The 16,098-nt window shown below is 41.2% G+C and overlaps 1 long non-coding RNA gene across 1 annotated transcript; it reads left to right on the top strand.

Annotated features, from left to right (window-relative positions):
• Window positions 1–6,666: 6,666 nt before the first annotated feature.
• Window positions 6,667–14,335, top strand: LOC114151233 (uncharacterized). Its single transcript, XR_003596903.1, has 3 exons — window positions 6,667–6,978; window positions 8,968–8,972; window positions 14,324–14,335. It is a non-coding gene; the product is annotated as an uncharacterized LOC114151233 (long non-coding RNA).
• The last annotated feature ends 1,763 nt before the right edge of the window (window positions 14,336–16,098 follow it).

Raw genomic sequence — 16,098 nt, 5'->3', positions numbered from 1 at the left:
CGTGGACGCTTTGTTTTAAATCACGAAGCTCTGGTGGTACGTTTAGGGTAATTGTCCGTGGCTGCACCACATTCCCATGTCTCTCACATCCTCTCACAGGATGGCCCTGCATTTTGCTGCATCCATGTTCTGACCAGTTCCCTGACTCATACACCTGCTGAAGAAAAGCATCTTCGGTGGTTATTTCCAGCTGTCATACCAGGAAGTAGATGCACTGAGCGGCACAGAGATCCAAGTGTCTACCAGAAAATGAGAATATAATTATCCACTGCGAAATGAGTCTTGTACAGATATGGACTGAAAGGCCACCCAGCAGGGAAGAAGCAAATGTTGCAGAAGCAACATAAATAGCAAAGATTTCACTTAGACCTGATGACAGCATTCCCTGTTATGTATAAGAGAGAGCAGAGGCTAAAGCGTCATGTCTTTTGGAAAGTTATGAACACTGTTACATAAATGTATCTAAACTTCTGAAAGTTTGAAAAGAACAAAAAAAAGTTAAAAAAAAGTAAAAATTACTGACCTATAGCAGGAAAGCTGCAGCTTGAACTAAGTCGTCACATTAAATTTGGCCTTTTTCTTTTCCTTCTTCTTCCTTCTCCTCACTTCTTCAGTCATTTTCTCTTCAAGGACGAAAAGGAGGAAATAAACAACTTGCTCCGACGTTTCAGCATATCCACTCGTCTGACAGCTTCAACCGTTTTTTTTCTCCAAGAGACTTCGGTGTGTCTTTGAGTGCTGTACACGATGCGAGCTATGATGCTAGGAGGTTTAAATGCGTATGGCTGATTTAGAAATATATGTAAGCAGCTTGATTTAAAGTCAAACTCAAAGAAATGAATCAAAAGTAACTTAATATTACTGTCAGGGAATTAAATATTTTTCACAAACAATGGAAAATCAATGGAACAGGCTCAATGTATTTCAAATAAATCTGTATGACCTTCCATATCTTTAAAGTGGTTTTAAAAAATAGCAACATTTCTTTCTTAGGGTTTGTTTAAAGGTCTTTAGTAATGCTGCAGAACCTCACAATGCTATCTGTTGACAACTTTATCTTTGCAGGTGGTCACATCAACACCTTGAGGCCGTTTAACCGAAGCCATTCTGTCTTTTCTATTTCCATTTGCCCTCGTGAACTCCGGAGCAGAAAAACACATCTGGTCACTCGAGGCAACCCCCCCCCGTCCCCCCGCCGCCCGTTTAGATGAGGCTGGTGCAGAAAGTCGTGGGTCGGTGACCATTGTTTTAGGATCTAACTGATAAGAGGCGGCAGGAAATCCCATCATTGAAGCTCAGAAGTAAAAAAAAACAAAAAACTTCCATTTGTTTCCTTTCACACTATCATTGAAATTATAGTTCTTCTGTTGTCAGTTTTATAGAGTAACCAGTTTTAATCCAAAAAAAAAAACAAAAAAAAAGACATACGACCCGTTGAGCGTTGAGCTGCAGGTCCTGCGTTGATATATGGTGTCTCCAATTGCTCAACAAGCTGTGGTTCCTCGGAGTGGTTGTAAATTTGATAAGCATGTCGGTTTCCTAAAAAACACGTTTTGTGGTAAATCTGGCAGTTTAATGTGAAAAACCGCCTCGTTTAGCGCACGGTTGGAAGGAAACAGAGGGGCCTGTGAGCCGTGGCCACCAGAGAGACCCCTGGCCCCGTCTCTCTCTGCACAGGAGCAGAACATTTTCCGAGTCTTCGTTCCAGAGAGCGAAGTGCCGCTTCGAGTAGCCGGCGAGACAAATAACTCTCCGGCCACGGCAAGGAGGCCCAAAACATTGGACTCGTTTTTAGAAAAGAAGTGTTCAACAACATCCCTCCAGGGTCTCCATTAAATGACCCAACTCCCTCCCTCAGACCGGATCACAATGTTTTGGGGTTGTTTTTTTTCTCTGCATCATGTGATGCTTCATGCTACAACATGTGATGCTCGGGCGCCGTCCTTTTTTGTCGGTCATCTACTATTGTTTACGCAGATAGCATCAAGTCCTGCTTGTGAAATAAGGGCTGCCTTGATGTACACTAAGACACATCTCCATATGCGCTGGACTCCCGTGACTGGGAGCTGAAAGCCGGCATTGTCCCAAACTTTGCTCTTCTTTAAGAAACATATTGTAGGATCCTTTTATGTTGCTTTTTTAGCAAGTATAATCTCCTGCGTACAAACTAAGCTCAGTACAGTAACAAAGTTTTTGTTCCTTTTAAGATTCATTAATTTTTTTTATTTGCTCTTTTTTACCGCACTTAAATGTGTTGCATCAAAGAAAAAAAAAAAGATTTGAGTTAAGACTAAAAAACTATTGAAAACAACATGGCCTCATGTAAAAAAAAAAAAAAAAGAAAAGAAAAGAAGGCAATACCTGATGATGTGTAATAAGTATTTTACATCACTGTACAGGAAATCTTTAGCATTTTAAATATAACACACTGGGAGATGTTCCAGCGTGAGCAGCTTGATGAAGGTCATCCAGAGCATATTAATCTGACACAGATCTAGCTTTTGATTGTGCCACTCCAAAACGTAATTTAAAAAAATAAAAATTTTTAGTTATTTTTTTGAGGAATTCACTGCTAGACTAACTTCTGTATACTGATTCAGGTTATTGCACAAGCCAAGTACACGTAAGCTTACGATCAGAGAGATTTCTCCCTTCAGGATTTACGGTTTCAGGAATCCCTCTAATAAAATACTACCACCATAATATTCTTTTTCTACTACGCTTTTCTACTTTTTACATATCTAATGAGACTCACACTTCCAAAAAAATTTTTTTTAAATCTTTTTCTTTGTTCCATCTCTTGCGGCTCGAGATGTTTTCAGATGGGCCTTCGTGTCGTTATTGTCAGCAGTGGTTTGTTGCCTTGGATCTCTCCCATGAAGGCCGTTATTTCCCCCAGTCTCTTTCCTGCTGGTGAATCATGAACACTGACTCGTGTGTCTGATTCAAGTGAGGCCAGCAGTGCTTTAGATGGTCTAAATTATATTGTGACCTTTTGGATGTGTTTATTAAGTAATCTTTGGTAGACTGGCCACGTTTCCTAGTTTTTCTCCATTTGTTTATAATGGCTCTCTCTGTGGTTTACTGGAGGCCCAAGGCTTTAGAAACGGATTTTTATTTTTTAAATGACTTGCAGATGTCGTTGACTTATTTTCTAGTCTGTTCTTGAATTTGTTTTAGATCGGTGCGCGATGCATTGCCTTCTGAGATCTTTTAGCCAACTTCATGCTGCCCGATAGATTATATTTAGGAGATTTCTTGATCCTGGATTTCGGGACGTTACCAGGCCTGGGCATGGAAAGGAAAGTAAAAGCCAAGAGTAAAATTGAACAAACTGCTTGCAGTTATTTCATGATTTATCAATTATGTTTTCATATGCTGAAGGTTGGTTTCAATAACTCTTATGTCCTTGATAACTTAAATCTCCTTTTTGTGTTTAAGTATTGAGTTGAGAATATTGGTGAGTGGGTTCACATTTTCTTTCTTTTTACCGTCCAAATTCAGTTAACCGATGAGTTGTGGTGGGGGAAAAAAGGCAAAAGAAGACGCCAAGGGTGCAGCATATGGGCAATATTTTATGCGTCACCACCCATTCTAGTAGTTACTCAAGCTGCAAACATGTACCTCTGAGTGCGCCCTGACAGGACAAGGAGGCAGGAGGGGCAGTTGGGGGGTGGAGGGGGGGTTGCCACTCAGACGCCATGAGATACAAACCCCACAGAGGAAACAGGCAGAGATGGCACAGGCCTGACGAGCCTGTATGTGTGCCTGTGCAGATGGCTGCTGTGGGTTTGCATGTGTTTGTGGTATGGGTGTTAGGGGAGGTAGAGTTTTATCTAAGGTACACTGCACTTCCTCGCATGGTAAGAGGGAACCTCCAGTTCCCAGGCCTTATGTGTGAGAGGTCATTAAGAGGCTGGAGTCAGACCCAGAGCTCCAGAAATCAAGCAGATGGCTCCCATAACGTTGGTGTAAACACCCCAAAAATGCTAAACAAACTTTAAGGGAAACTTTTTTGACAGCTAGACACTTAGAAATTGCTATGCCTTAGTGAAATGGTTAAGTGCTAGCCTAGATGGAGGCAGGGATGGGTTTTCTGGTTACATAGAAAGACCCGTGGGTGGTTTTTGTGCCTCCATGGGTGTTTGTGGCCATATACAGAGGCCAATCATGGTCTCTGTATATGGCTGTGTTGGGGAAACTTTGCGACTGTGGGTAGGTCATCTGTTGTGTTGTGGGTTTTTAGTGAGTGTTGAATTGTGTGGTTATCGTAGGTTTGGGGTTGAGAAGTGTGACATGCTGGGTCTTGGACATTTTCTTCCCTGTGGTCCACGCAGTTTCATTCCCACATCTGTAGCATGTTGTTGCTAAATCTGCTACCTTTTGGGGGCCTGGTCCCAGGATTGGTGCGGGGTACCTTCCCACTTCTTTTCTTGTGACCGTCTGTAGACTTGAGAAAACCCATGTCGTCATGGCAAAGCACACGTCCATACATGAACATAGATACACACACACACAGAGAGAGACAGAATGGGAACATGAATGCAACAAGGGCGCAGATTAAGGACACAAACCACTTGAGGATAGAGGTGATTTCTGTGGTCAACCAACAGTTTAGAACCGTTTCCTGAGCAGCTGTGAGTTGTCCTCCAGTCTTAGAGCTCTCTAGGCATTGATGGGGGTTTCTGAATCTAGGAACTCTGGGATTGATTTACCAGTACCTGACGTACTCCAGTATTTTATACTCCAGCATTTTTTTCTGTTTTGTGCTAAATACTGACTTTGACAATCGCTGGTCCTTGCCCTCCCTGCCTCTGCTTGCCATAGAGTCTCAGTGTGCTGAACTTTGAGGGGAACGTTCTAGGTCAGTGGTATCCAAAGTCGGTCCTGGAGGGCCGGCATCCTGCAGGGTTTAGTTCTCTCCCTGGTGGTAACAACCTTCTCAGCATCTCGATGTTCTTGCTTGGCCTTCTAATGAGCCATGATTGGATCCAGGTGTGTTAAACCAGGGAGAAAATTAAAACACGCAGGATGCCGGCCCTCTAGGATCAACGTTGGGCACCACTGGACTAGGGATTGCGAGTAGCTCCCACCCCCATGTCTTGATGTCCTGGCCTCTATCTCTTCCTTGAGTTCAGCAAACATACCAGCAGGGTATCTAGTGACTGTATTGTTGTAATGGCATGGCCTTTCTTCTTTGCATCTAGTTGCCTTTTCAGGCTCTGTCTTATCACTGTGGGTCACAATCAACTTCCTCCTCCATTCACCACGGTTACCATAACTATAAGCTGTAACTTTATGGCAATGTGAGCATTATTTGAAAACAAAGACTATGAAGGACAGTTGATGCATTTCATTGGATTAGCCCAAAGTCCTTGAGGAAAACCAACCAAAGCACCAATGAGCCTAGAATTGAAAGAGGATGTATTTTCATATGGTGCAACAGTAAGACCTTTGTGCATTTCAGGGAGGGTGAATGCATGCTTGGCTGTGAAATAGATGATAAGAGAATTCAGATTAAAACAATGATTACTCAATCTTATCGGTCGCACTCACAGCCTGCCATCAAAACCTTCTGGTGTTTTTTTTTCAGCCTCGTTAAAATTTTTTTTATGTGAGCCAATGTTTGTGAATGGTTGCATGCCCCGAGATCAGTCACAAAAAGCTCCTAATCTTAACAGTGTCAACAGATTTTGTACTGTTGTGCTTTTTTTTTGTTTCTTTACTGGAAGGAATTCCTCGTTTCCCAGACATTTTAACATTGGCTAACAAAACCAGTGTCTGCTGTAACATTCCATTGGGCAACAGGGTATCACCTGTCTGCTCATCAAATATTTAGCTGGTGCTCCAAGGTAGACAAAAGCAAAGTATTGAGTTCACTTTAATCTCCAATTTCCTTGCAAGTCCCAGTATTTACCCAAAGTTATCCGTTGTTAAAATCCGAAGGTTACACTGGGGACAAAGCAAATATGTGATGCAGACATGTTAAGGGGTTGTGTGGTGAAGAACCGACACTGCCAGTCACTCTGAAGACACTAGAAACACGGCGGTGATGACGTCGTACCGGAGGACTGGTTTCTACTGGGGAGACACCAAGGTAGATGGGGACTCAAACTGTAACCGGTGAGTTACTGGGTCAAACTCGGTGTGTCTTTAGGCAAGACGATGCATGGCAGCCTGGCTTCTGTCAGATAAACCAGGGCAACAATGTACCACCACAGGATGTCTGTGCATCCGTAAAAAGTCTTTAAAAGTCTTAGAAAAAATATAATAATTCATTTAAGGCTTTAAAATGTCTAAGTAGGCTACATACATTTTTAATAGACAACATACTGTATAATATATATAAATATATTTTTTTTTAGTCAGGCAAAAGTTTTAGCCGCACTAATAGACGCCTTCATTGCATTCTGTGACTTTAGGTCACATGTGTCAAACTCAAGGCCCGCGGGCCACATGTGGCCCGCTACGTCATTTTATGTGGCCCTCTCCCCCCACCACCGTTTTACATCCCCATTGATCGACTTAAAATAGGTTTTGGGTGCGAATTGACTACAAACTACATCTCCCATAATGCCTTCCGATTGCTACCAGCCAACATTACGGCTTCTCGCCACTAGAGTGCAGCAGAGTCACCTCAAGCTGATTATTAATTTTCCCAGCGAATAAAACTGAAACATCGACAAGCTAACAAGCTAAAGAGTGAAGTTCCGTGATGTTTCAATCGAGGATTTGTACCGTCTACTGCCCCCTGATTTGATGCCACAGCTTCGACTCCATGCAGCTCCTGTGTTTTGTCCACGTTTGGAAGCACCGATCTGTGCGAACAGATGTTTTCAAAAATGAATTTAAACAAGACCAAGACCAGATCGTGAACCTACACGCCATTTTGCGGGTTGCCACAGAATAGAACTAAAACCAGACATGGACGAACTGACCAGGGGAAAACGGTGCCAGACATCCGGCCAGAAAACATTGGTAAGCACAAACAAACTAAATTTAAATAGAATGAATGTAAAACCAAAACTCAGTATACTGGAATATGTATATAGTTTATTGATTTTGCTTGTGTTTTGTTTATTTACACAACACAATGAGGATGTGTGAGTTGGTGACAGGGTGAAGAGGGATCAGCGTCGCGTGCAGCATCACCTCATTGTTTGGTTCTTATGTGAAATACATGTTCGTTGTGTATTAAATAACGAAAAGGTTTTGCGAATGAAGTTGAGAGTTAATATCAAAACTTGTTTTTATTCTTTGTCTGCTTATCTTTAAAGCAAAGAATAATTTTCCCAGCGAATAAAACTGAAACATCGACAAGCTAACAAGCTAAAGAGCGAAGTTTAGCTGAGCAGTTTAAAAATACTGAGCATATTTTTAAACTGAGTAGTAATTTTACATCCATGCAAACTCAAATGTAATATTTAAAACTTGAATACATAAAATCAGTTATTTAACAATATGAGGTGTTGTTTAATTTATTTTTAACATTGTATTTTCATACATTTATGCTAGGGTTGCCCAAGTCTAGTTTTCCAGACCCATCACTCTGCAACTTTAGATTTGTTCCTTCTCTAACACACCTGGATCATTGACTCATTCATAGGCCTCTACAGAACTGAGTTGCTGCTAATGAGGGAAGTCAACTTTTTGTCTGCGGTATGTTTTAGCAGGGACACATCTAAAAGTTACAGTCTGGAGGACTGCACTTGGGCATTCCTGATTTATACCGTCAATGTGGCCCGTTGAGGGTGGCCACTATGCTGAAGTTGCCCTTGGTGAAATTGAGTTTGACACCCCTGCTTTAGGTGGTTGAGGCTACTGGCAACTCACTGCTAACGTATATTTGCTAGCTGGCTAGCTAGCCAGCTAGCTGGATTTGTTGGGCCTACCACAGATAAATACAAATGTACTGCCGGTTGGCTGGACCAAGTTCACTCATTTCTGTGGAGATACGAGTCTTATCCATCCATAAAAGTCTTAGAGTCGGTGAAACCCGCAGAAACCCTGCCGCCATCACCCTCCCTGCCGGCGTGTGTATGAATGGCTGAATGACTGAATGTAGCATCACCGCTTCAGGGTTGGATAAAGCGCTAGTCAAACAATAACGGCTCCTCACCGCTACAAGCTGGTTTCCTTTCCTTTTGTTAAACGTCTTCTCACGAACCTACACGCCTCCGTGGCTCTTCGGATCCTTCGGCTTTTCTGACGACGTGCCAAATTCCTGAAGATGTTTCTAAACCTTTATTGTGGAGCTTAGAGATAAAACACGGTGATATTAAGTTAGAGCACATTGAATCTTGTTTTTCCGTCATGCTCAAGTCATGCAGAACAAATTGAGTTCACATCTAAAACATCATAATAAAAACCTAAACACACACAGATGTCCTTTTTATTATTATTATTTCATGCACTTTCGCTCACAAAGACACTCAAGCATTCACATTCATTGCTGTTGCAACTCGAAAAATTTCAATATTGCTTAAAAGGTAATATTTCTTGTCAGCCATCTCATAAAGTGAATTTGTAATTTTAATAAGGATTCATTACATGTAAAGTAAAATATTTTTATTTTTTTTGATATTTTGCAATTTTGGTTCAAGCCACACCTGAACCAGAGACAATGTCAGAGGCGTCTCACCTGGAACAAACGGAGCACGGTTGAAAATCTTTGTATTTCACAAAAGATCTATGAATGTTATTTTTGCTGTATGGAAAAATACATAACAAACAATCAAAAAACAATCCATCAAGTTGTTGTTTTTTTATGTTCAGTCAGGACAAAAAAGAAAGAAAGAAAGAAAAAAAAGAGTAAACTTCAGCATTTTTCCACAACTCTTTACCGGTTCAAAATATTTACTCCAATGTTTCCTTGGTAGCAAATACTTGATGATTATCACAAGTCCCTCCCCTCAGTTAGATACCATCAGATTACCACGGCAACAGTCATAAAGAGGCACTAATTAGGTGCTGTCGACAGATTTTGGATTAAACAAATATAATAAATTTTATAGAGCTACAGCTTTGACTCAAAAGTAAGTGACACGATAATACGATTTATTTCTTTAGTCATTGTGGAGAACTTCCATAAGATGGTGTGTGTGTGTGTGTGTGTATAGGCTATAAAACATATGAGATGTGGGCTGCTCTCATAAATTACGCCGAACATTGAGGACAATCAAGGTGCAAAATAAAACTAAAAACCTCGCAGGTGCCTTTCCCTTCATGAACAATGATGATGGCTCAGAACATGGGTGGTGAATTCAGAGCTTGACTCTCGTTCTGTTTGTGTTTCCAGATGAAACGTCACTTGGCTGTAGAACGCATCAGTGCATTTTACAGATTTTTACAGATTTTGGGCCCCGACGTTCCAAACTCTCCGCTCCGTGAGGTCCTGTTCGTGAACACCAGAAAGAGACCGGGTCCTGTGGGTCAGCCTAGGACGAGTTAAACTCTTTACCATTTTTACGTGCCCACCTTACCCCACCAAGAGCAAACAAAGGTTAGGCAGATTCAGAGCAAACCTAAGAAATGTGATTGTAAAAAATACGCAAGGACACTTGGAGCTATTTACCGATTTCATGATGACTATTTTCAGACAGATTATTTCCACTGGCAAAATGCTAAATTCAAACTGTGATGGTGTGTCATGCATTTCTTTCTTTTTTTTTTTTCTTTTTTTTTTTTAAATCTTCAAAAGTTGAGAAAATTTTTTATCTTATTAGATCAGCTTCTGTGATCTTACTTTGACCTTTTTCTGGTTCAAATTGCATGTCCCCATTTGCCATTTCGTGTTAAAAAAAAAAAATTGCTTGCAACAGCAACAGTTACCTGGTCATTTTCCAGGAAATGCACTGTGCACAAAGCGAAAGAAAAATGCTGCAGACGACATCATGAGCTGAGAAATTAAATGTTTACGCCTGTACGGATTCGCAACAGTCGACACAGGACGGTCTCCATTGCCAATTTCCTGTTTCCGCAACATGACAGTTTTCGATTTGCGGAAACATTTTTCTTTTCCCAGCGCATCATTTCGATGCGTTCTCCTGATGACGGTTCAAAGACCCGGCTGACTCATGCAACTGACTGCGCTTCAGGCGACAGTACAATCAAAAAGGTTTTGAAGGCTGCAAATGAAATGCAACCACTCTGCACGACCACAGACGCCGATATCACGGCTAATTTAGCGCGCTTTTGTCAACGCTCTTCGCTTGCACCGAGCGACTGAAGGCCTCAGCGCATTTTGAAACAAGCCCTGAAGTTGCTCTTTGCTTTCGTGCCGTTTGTGAAAGGTGGGTGCGGACAGGCCCCGAAAGACTCCACTGTCTCCTTCGGGTTTTCACAGGCCACCACAATCAATGCGAAAGGCAAATATTGAGGTTAGCTTTCAGCAAACTATACCGACTGTCAACATCGTCAACATTTTTTGGCAGTTCCAGCCTGTCATTTTGGTTTTGAGTTGATTCTGAATTGTATGTAGCCATTTGAGCGGAAACAAAAGTCCACAGCAGGCGCAAAAGCTCTTCTGATAATTGCACACACAGCGTCCTTAGCCAACCTCTGGAACAACACGCCGATAGTTCAACATGCTGCACCAGACATATCGGATGTGCAATCCTATCGCTTTGCATCTCGAAATATTTTTAAGTCCACATTGTTTCCGCTTCGGGAATCGGACCCGCTTGTGTTTAACGTGGCAGCGTTTCAGCCTTTAAAGTGGGATCTACTCTACTTTTGAGGCTTGGAGCCGCTGTGGTCGGAGTGGCGGCCCGTTCCGGCAGAGCGAAGTGTCGGGAACAGATGAAATAACAGGCAGGGGCGCAAGAGAAGCCCAGAATTCAAGGCTGCAGCCACACACACACACACACACACACACACACACACACACACACACACACACACACACCGTTCTCATGCTGCTCTGCTTCCCGGGGTTTCTGTCACCCGCAGAGGATTTTAGGGCTTTCGGTTCTTCGCTGAGCAAATTGTGGGTATTAACAGGTTTAAGTCCCTCAAGAGAGATTGCTCACAAGACCCTCATGAGTTCTAATTTGGATTTATGCGTTGTGCTTGCAGAAAGGACACATTTTGTCCGAAGCAAGAAATGTTATTAATTTAAAACAAGTACTGGCTTTATAGCTAATCCGATCTGTGCTGTTCTGCATATTGTGTTCCAATCCACATTATAATCGCTATTGAGTTTCGACATGTGGTTTTTAAAACGACCTCATGCAACTCATGATGTTCATGATTTAAGGCGCTGCGTCAACAAGAGTTGTCACCTCAGCTGTCACTTGATTTTTTTCTTCTTCTTCTCCTGACATTTAATGATATATTTTTCAGTAGATTGTCAAGATAAACAAAAATCTGATTGAAAAGACATCCAAAAAAAAAAAAAATCTTCAAATGAATCAAAACTGAATTCGTCTAACTGGGGTTTTAAAGTGCTCGTGCTCAATTGGCTTGGCAGCTTCTACTCAAAACAAAAGTACAATTTAAAAAAAAATGATATTATCACAACACGGCTCTACTAACACAACGATGATGTAATTTTTGTTTATCTATACATATGCAAATTTTTTTATTTATTTTTTGCCACAACTGGTTTGTTGTGAACACCAATCTTTTGCAGCTCTCTAGCTCTTGTGCAAACAGCATCACTATCTCTTCTCTTTGTGTGGCTGTGCTTCAAACATCCTGTTTTTGCGTTCATTATTTTAAGAGCGAGGATATCGGTCTTCCTTCCCCTCCAATCTTAAGTTCTGTCGCCAGTAAAATAAACATCCATACATTTGCCCGTCGCATGCGTCATCTGTCTCGTCCTCTGTGTTTCTGTCCACTCGTTTCACCCGGAACGTGAATCACAGCGTTTTCTGTGGCTTTATTAAGGAAGAATGAACTGAGAAATGTCGTCTCTCGGGTGAAAAGAAGGCGATTTTTACCGTCACGTCAGCACAAAGCTCTGTCTGAGTAAGGCATTAATTTTAAATCTTCCCTAACGACAGTCTCCCTTTTCAGAGAGGAGTTTTTGCCACGTTGTGTCATGCATGCATAATTGCAATACCAGCAAAGATGGCTTTGCTTTATTAGCTGCCTTGGGCCTCGTCCACAGCAAGGTTTTGTGTTGTTGCAAGACAAACTGCTGCATCTGAACCTCTCATCCACATGCAAATGGGTTTGTTTTTTTTGGTCGGGAAAACAGAATTTTTCTTTTGCAAAAATTCAAAACTGAGGTTGTGGTTTAAACAATCTCCTCTCAGGCAACTTTAAACATCCCTGCTATTGGTTTGTGCACTGAGCATGCACTGGAAACCACATCAGCAATCGTGTCCTGTCACCATTACAGTTGTGTATATGTGTAAATATTGTGAATAAATCTCGGTCAACCATGTCAATTCAAAAAGAGCGGCCTGCGTTGCTTTTGTTCGAAAGCCAGAACCAAAGAAAAACTCAACGTTTTGTCTTCGGCTCAAAAGATGTTTTATCGCTGTCGCTGAAACTTCTGTGTTCTCATCTGGACGGAGTTGTTTTTTTATGTTTTTTAAACGTGTAGGGTGTTATTTATTTAAAACGTCACAGTGATCATTTCATCTGACCACGCACCAAAATGACAGTCATGCTTTTAAGTCATTGAATTGTCGTGTGTGGAAACACTTAAAGTGCAGTGAATTCCTGAAATCCTGAAGTCATCCATCTTGTTGCTTCTTCTGTCACAATGGAAAATATTGATTTGAAAAAAAAACCCCATCTAGATCTACACAAAATAGACATAACAGAAAATTTGATTTAAAAAACATTTGCATGCTGTTTGCTTTAAAGCTCTACAGTTCTGTTGAAGTCTATTTACCTTTAGAAATGCTTTTCTGTGTGTCATCAGGCTCTACAGGAGCCTGCTGATGAATCCTTCATTTGATTCGAGTGTGTTTGACCAAGGAAACGGCCAAAAACCAGCAGCAAGCTGAACCCAGAGGAAGTGAGTTTGGACAATAGTAACGTAAGCAATCATAAGGAGGAGAATCCAGTGAAAACGACAAGCCTTTGAATACAGTTATGCGAGGAAACCTGGAGAAGCGACAACCAACACCGCAAAGTGTACAATGCGAAAGAAATGTTAATCTGTATGAAGCACTGCGTTGTTGCTGTTTTGGTTGTTAAGGAGACACTAAAGGGCGGGTGTAGCTGCGGTTATCTTAATAAATGCCAAAGGCGTCTGACGGCCAAAGTTGGAAGAATTGCTAAATGTTTGCTCGGCTGCTTCCCGCATTAACTGGTTTTGTGAGCTAATATCTGCGTTTGCACATGGATTTAGTAAAGTCCAGTGGTTGGATTTGGATTAGAAAGTTGATTTAAAAGACAGAAAAAAAAATCTTAACAGTTGGTGTGGTTTAGTAAATGATAGAAATGTCATATTAATGAATTACGCTGAATGTTGAGAGCAGGAGAAACTACCGTGTGAATTGTGGTTCGCTCTGGTGCATGAACAAATAGAAATATTACCTGACTTGTTTATGTACTTGATGGAAATGCCATTCTTTTCTCTTTGTAATCACGTGCCTTCTGTTATTCTGGTAACTTGACACCCGGTTTGTAAGTAGAAGAGTAAAAGCTATGACTTTAATAACTGTTTCACTGGACAACTCTTTGCTTTTGCAAAGCTCTAAACCAGCGGTTTCCAAAGTAGGGGTCAAAAATGGAATAAATAATAATGATGGTTTAGCTTTCAAGTCACATCCATCCACTTTCTTCCGCTTTTTCCGGGGTCGGGTCGCGGGGGTAGCAGCTTCAGAAGGGAGGCCCAGACTTCCCTCTCCCCAGCCACTTGTTCCAGCTCCTCCGGGGGAATCCCGAGGCGTTCCCAGGCCACGGGGGAACATAATCCCTCCAGCCAGTCCTGGGTCTTCCCCGGGGGCCTCCTCCCGGTGGGACGTGCCCAGAAGATTTCAAGTCATATATATAACAAAAACAGTACTTTTGGATTGGATAAAAACTGTAAGTTAGCGGTTAACGTGATTCCAAACTGTCCCACTCAAACATGACCTTTGCCCCACGTCACACTGGAAAGCATCCGGTTCTTCTGAGGTGTTTCAATGTTCCACCCGATCTCGTTTCCTTATGACCTCATCATCTTTTCACCTGTCCCTCATGCCATGTTCCAACCGTAAAGGAAACCACGCCACTTTACGGTTGACAAGAGTTTCCTCAAGCGCTACACGCTACAAAGGCTTTATGGAAGACTAAATGAGACGTTGCTTTAAGATTTTTGTTTTTTCCATGAATTTTTTTGAGCTATAGGAAAACTTCTTGAAATGATCTTTGGCCTTAGGTATGTTGTGTTATCTGTTCTTATGGTTCGTTGCTTCTGTTTTCATGTTATTGTGTGCAGAGGTTTTCTCAGTTGGTTTTGCTTTCTCTTTAACTTAAATATTGCTTAACAGCAGAGGAATCCTCCCTATTTAGTTTTTAAAAAGTTGACAAAATTAAAGTGGGGAAAATGTGCCTGAGCTTAAAGCATAAGTAAAGGTATTTGTAGCAATGAATGCTGAGAACACAGAACAAGACTCAATAAACGCTATATTCCTCCCAATAACAAGCGACCCAATTTGTTGATTTGCGCTGAGAATTATGACTAATTCCTTTTCCTTCTGTAATAATGCTTATTATCAGCGGTGAAAATAGCTGCAAAGAATTTGGCAGCGACATTACTGGCACGTTCTACAAACTTTTTGGGTTTGATGTTTGAAATGAGTCTCGCATAAAAACAAAAATCAATTTACGCAAACGTTTCGCCTGCTACAAATCAGACGTGCCAGTTAATGTGTGATTATGTCAGCATAATCACGCAGATACAATCGCACGCTGCCTTCACTCACTGTTTCGATTCCGTTTGCTGAGAATCTATTATAAAAGACGTGCAGATGTGCTTAAAAATATATATTGTTTCCTTGTGTCAGCTTTAAAAGCCACAACTGATTTTCATCAAAATAGCCACACATGCTGGGAAATTAAGAATGTTGCATCTAAAAAAATAATAAAGAAATTTATGGACAATACAAATCAAAGGGAGAACTCTTGTTGCAGAGAAGTAGACTTTGTGACGTCTACGTGTCTGGGCAATATGAACTGCAGTTTATGTCACGATATTCAGTTGAATTTTGTTGATAGTGAGAAAAGTGACAATAAAAATCATCTAAAATTCCTCTAATCTTTGGGTTGTACGGTCGCGAGTGCTTCAGTCAAAGATCCACAAACTCATTTAACACTTTAATTATCTGTAATTAAATAAGCTTCTTGACGGTACAGGTAGTTTTATTGCGCAACAACATCCTACACCCGTATTTAATTATATTGTAAAATGTATTGGTATTCTTTGATACCTTTGTGGAACCAACAGTGGTTAAAATTTTTTTTAAAAAAAGTTAAACTAACAATCAGTTTTTGGGATCATGAAAATCAAAAATTGCAACTTATCATTGGCAGTTTATTGAATTTGTTCGTTGCATTTGCTTACTGTAAGGTACACTGTGATTTTTATGTCTTGAATTGTTTTTTTTTTTTTGTACAATTCTTACCAAACACATTTACGACAACGATAAACACAATACAGCACCTGGTCATCCCTTATTGCTTTCTCAACACTAGACACAGATGAATGTGAGCACATCTGCCCTGCGGCTACAAAGGCAACAGGAAGGTCCAAGAACAACATGGAGGACCATTTGGATTTCTGCAGGAAGTAAAAAGACGAACTTCACATGACTGCTGGAAAGTTGCTTTCTTAGATGTAGCCTTCTTCCTGTGCTTTAGGACATCAAGAAAACTCTTTGTCTGGGGAAGACAGACAACGTCTGCCATCAGCCCTGTGTCGTGTGAGTGAAGGAGCCACGCACAGTCCGTGTGTGGAATCACATCCATCAGCGTCCTCGCTAAGGAACAGTGACATAAATGGTGTGTTTTACTGTATTTTACATCTTGTACTCAAATGTCATTATTTCTGAGTTTCAAGTTGGATGAATCAATCAAGAAAGTCGAGTGACGTCGCCAAGCTCAGCATCAAAATCCGAGTGGTGCGCAGAAATTATGGTGACAATCCGCTACGTT

This window comes from Xiphophorus couchianus, chromosome 9, assembly GCF_001444195.1.
Source record: "Xiphophorus couchianus chromosome 9, X_couchianus-1.0, whole genome shotgun sequence".
NCBI lineage: Eukaryota > Metazoa > Chordata > Actinopteri > Cyprinodontiformes > Poeciliidae > Xiphophorus > Xiphophorus couchianus.
This window is presented reverse-complemented; position numbering and strand designations above follow the sequence as displayed.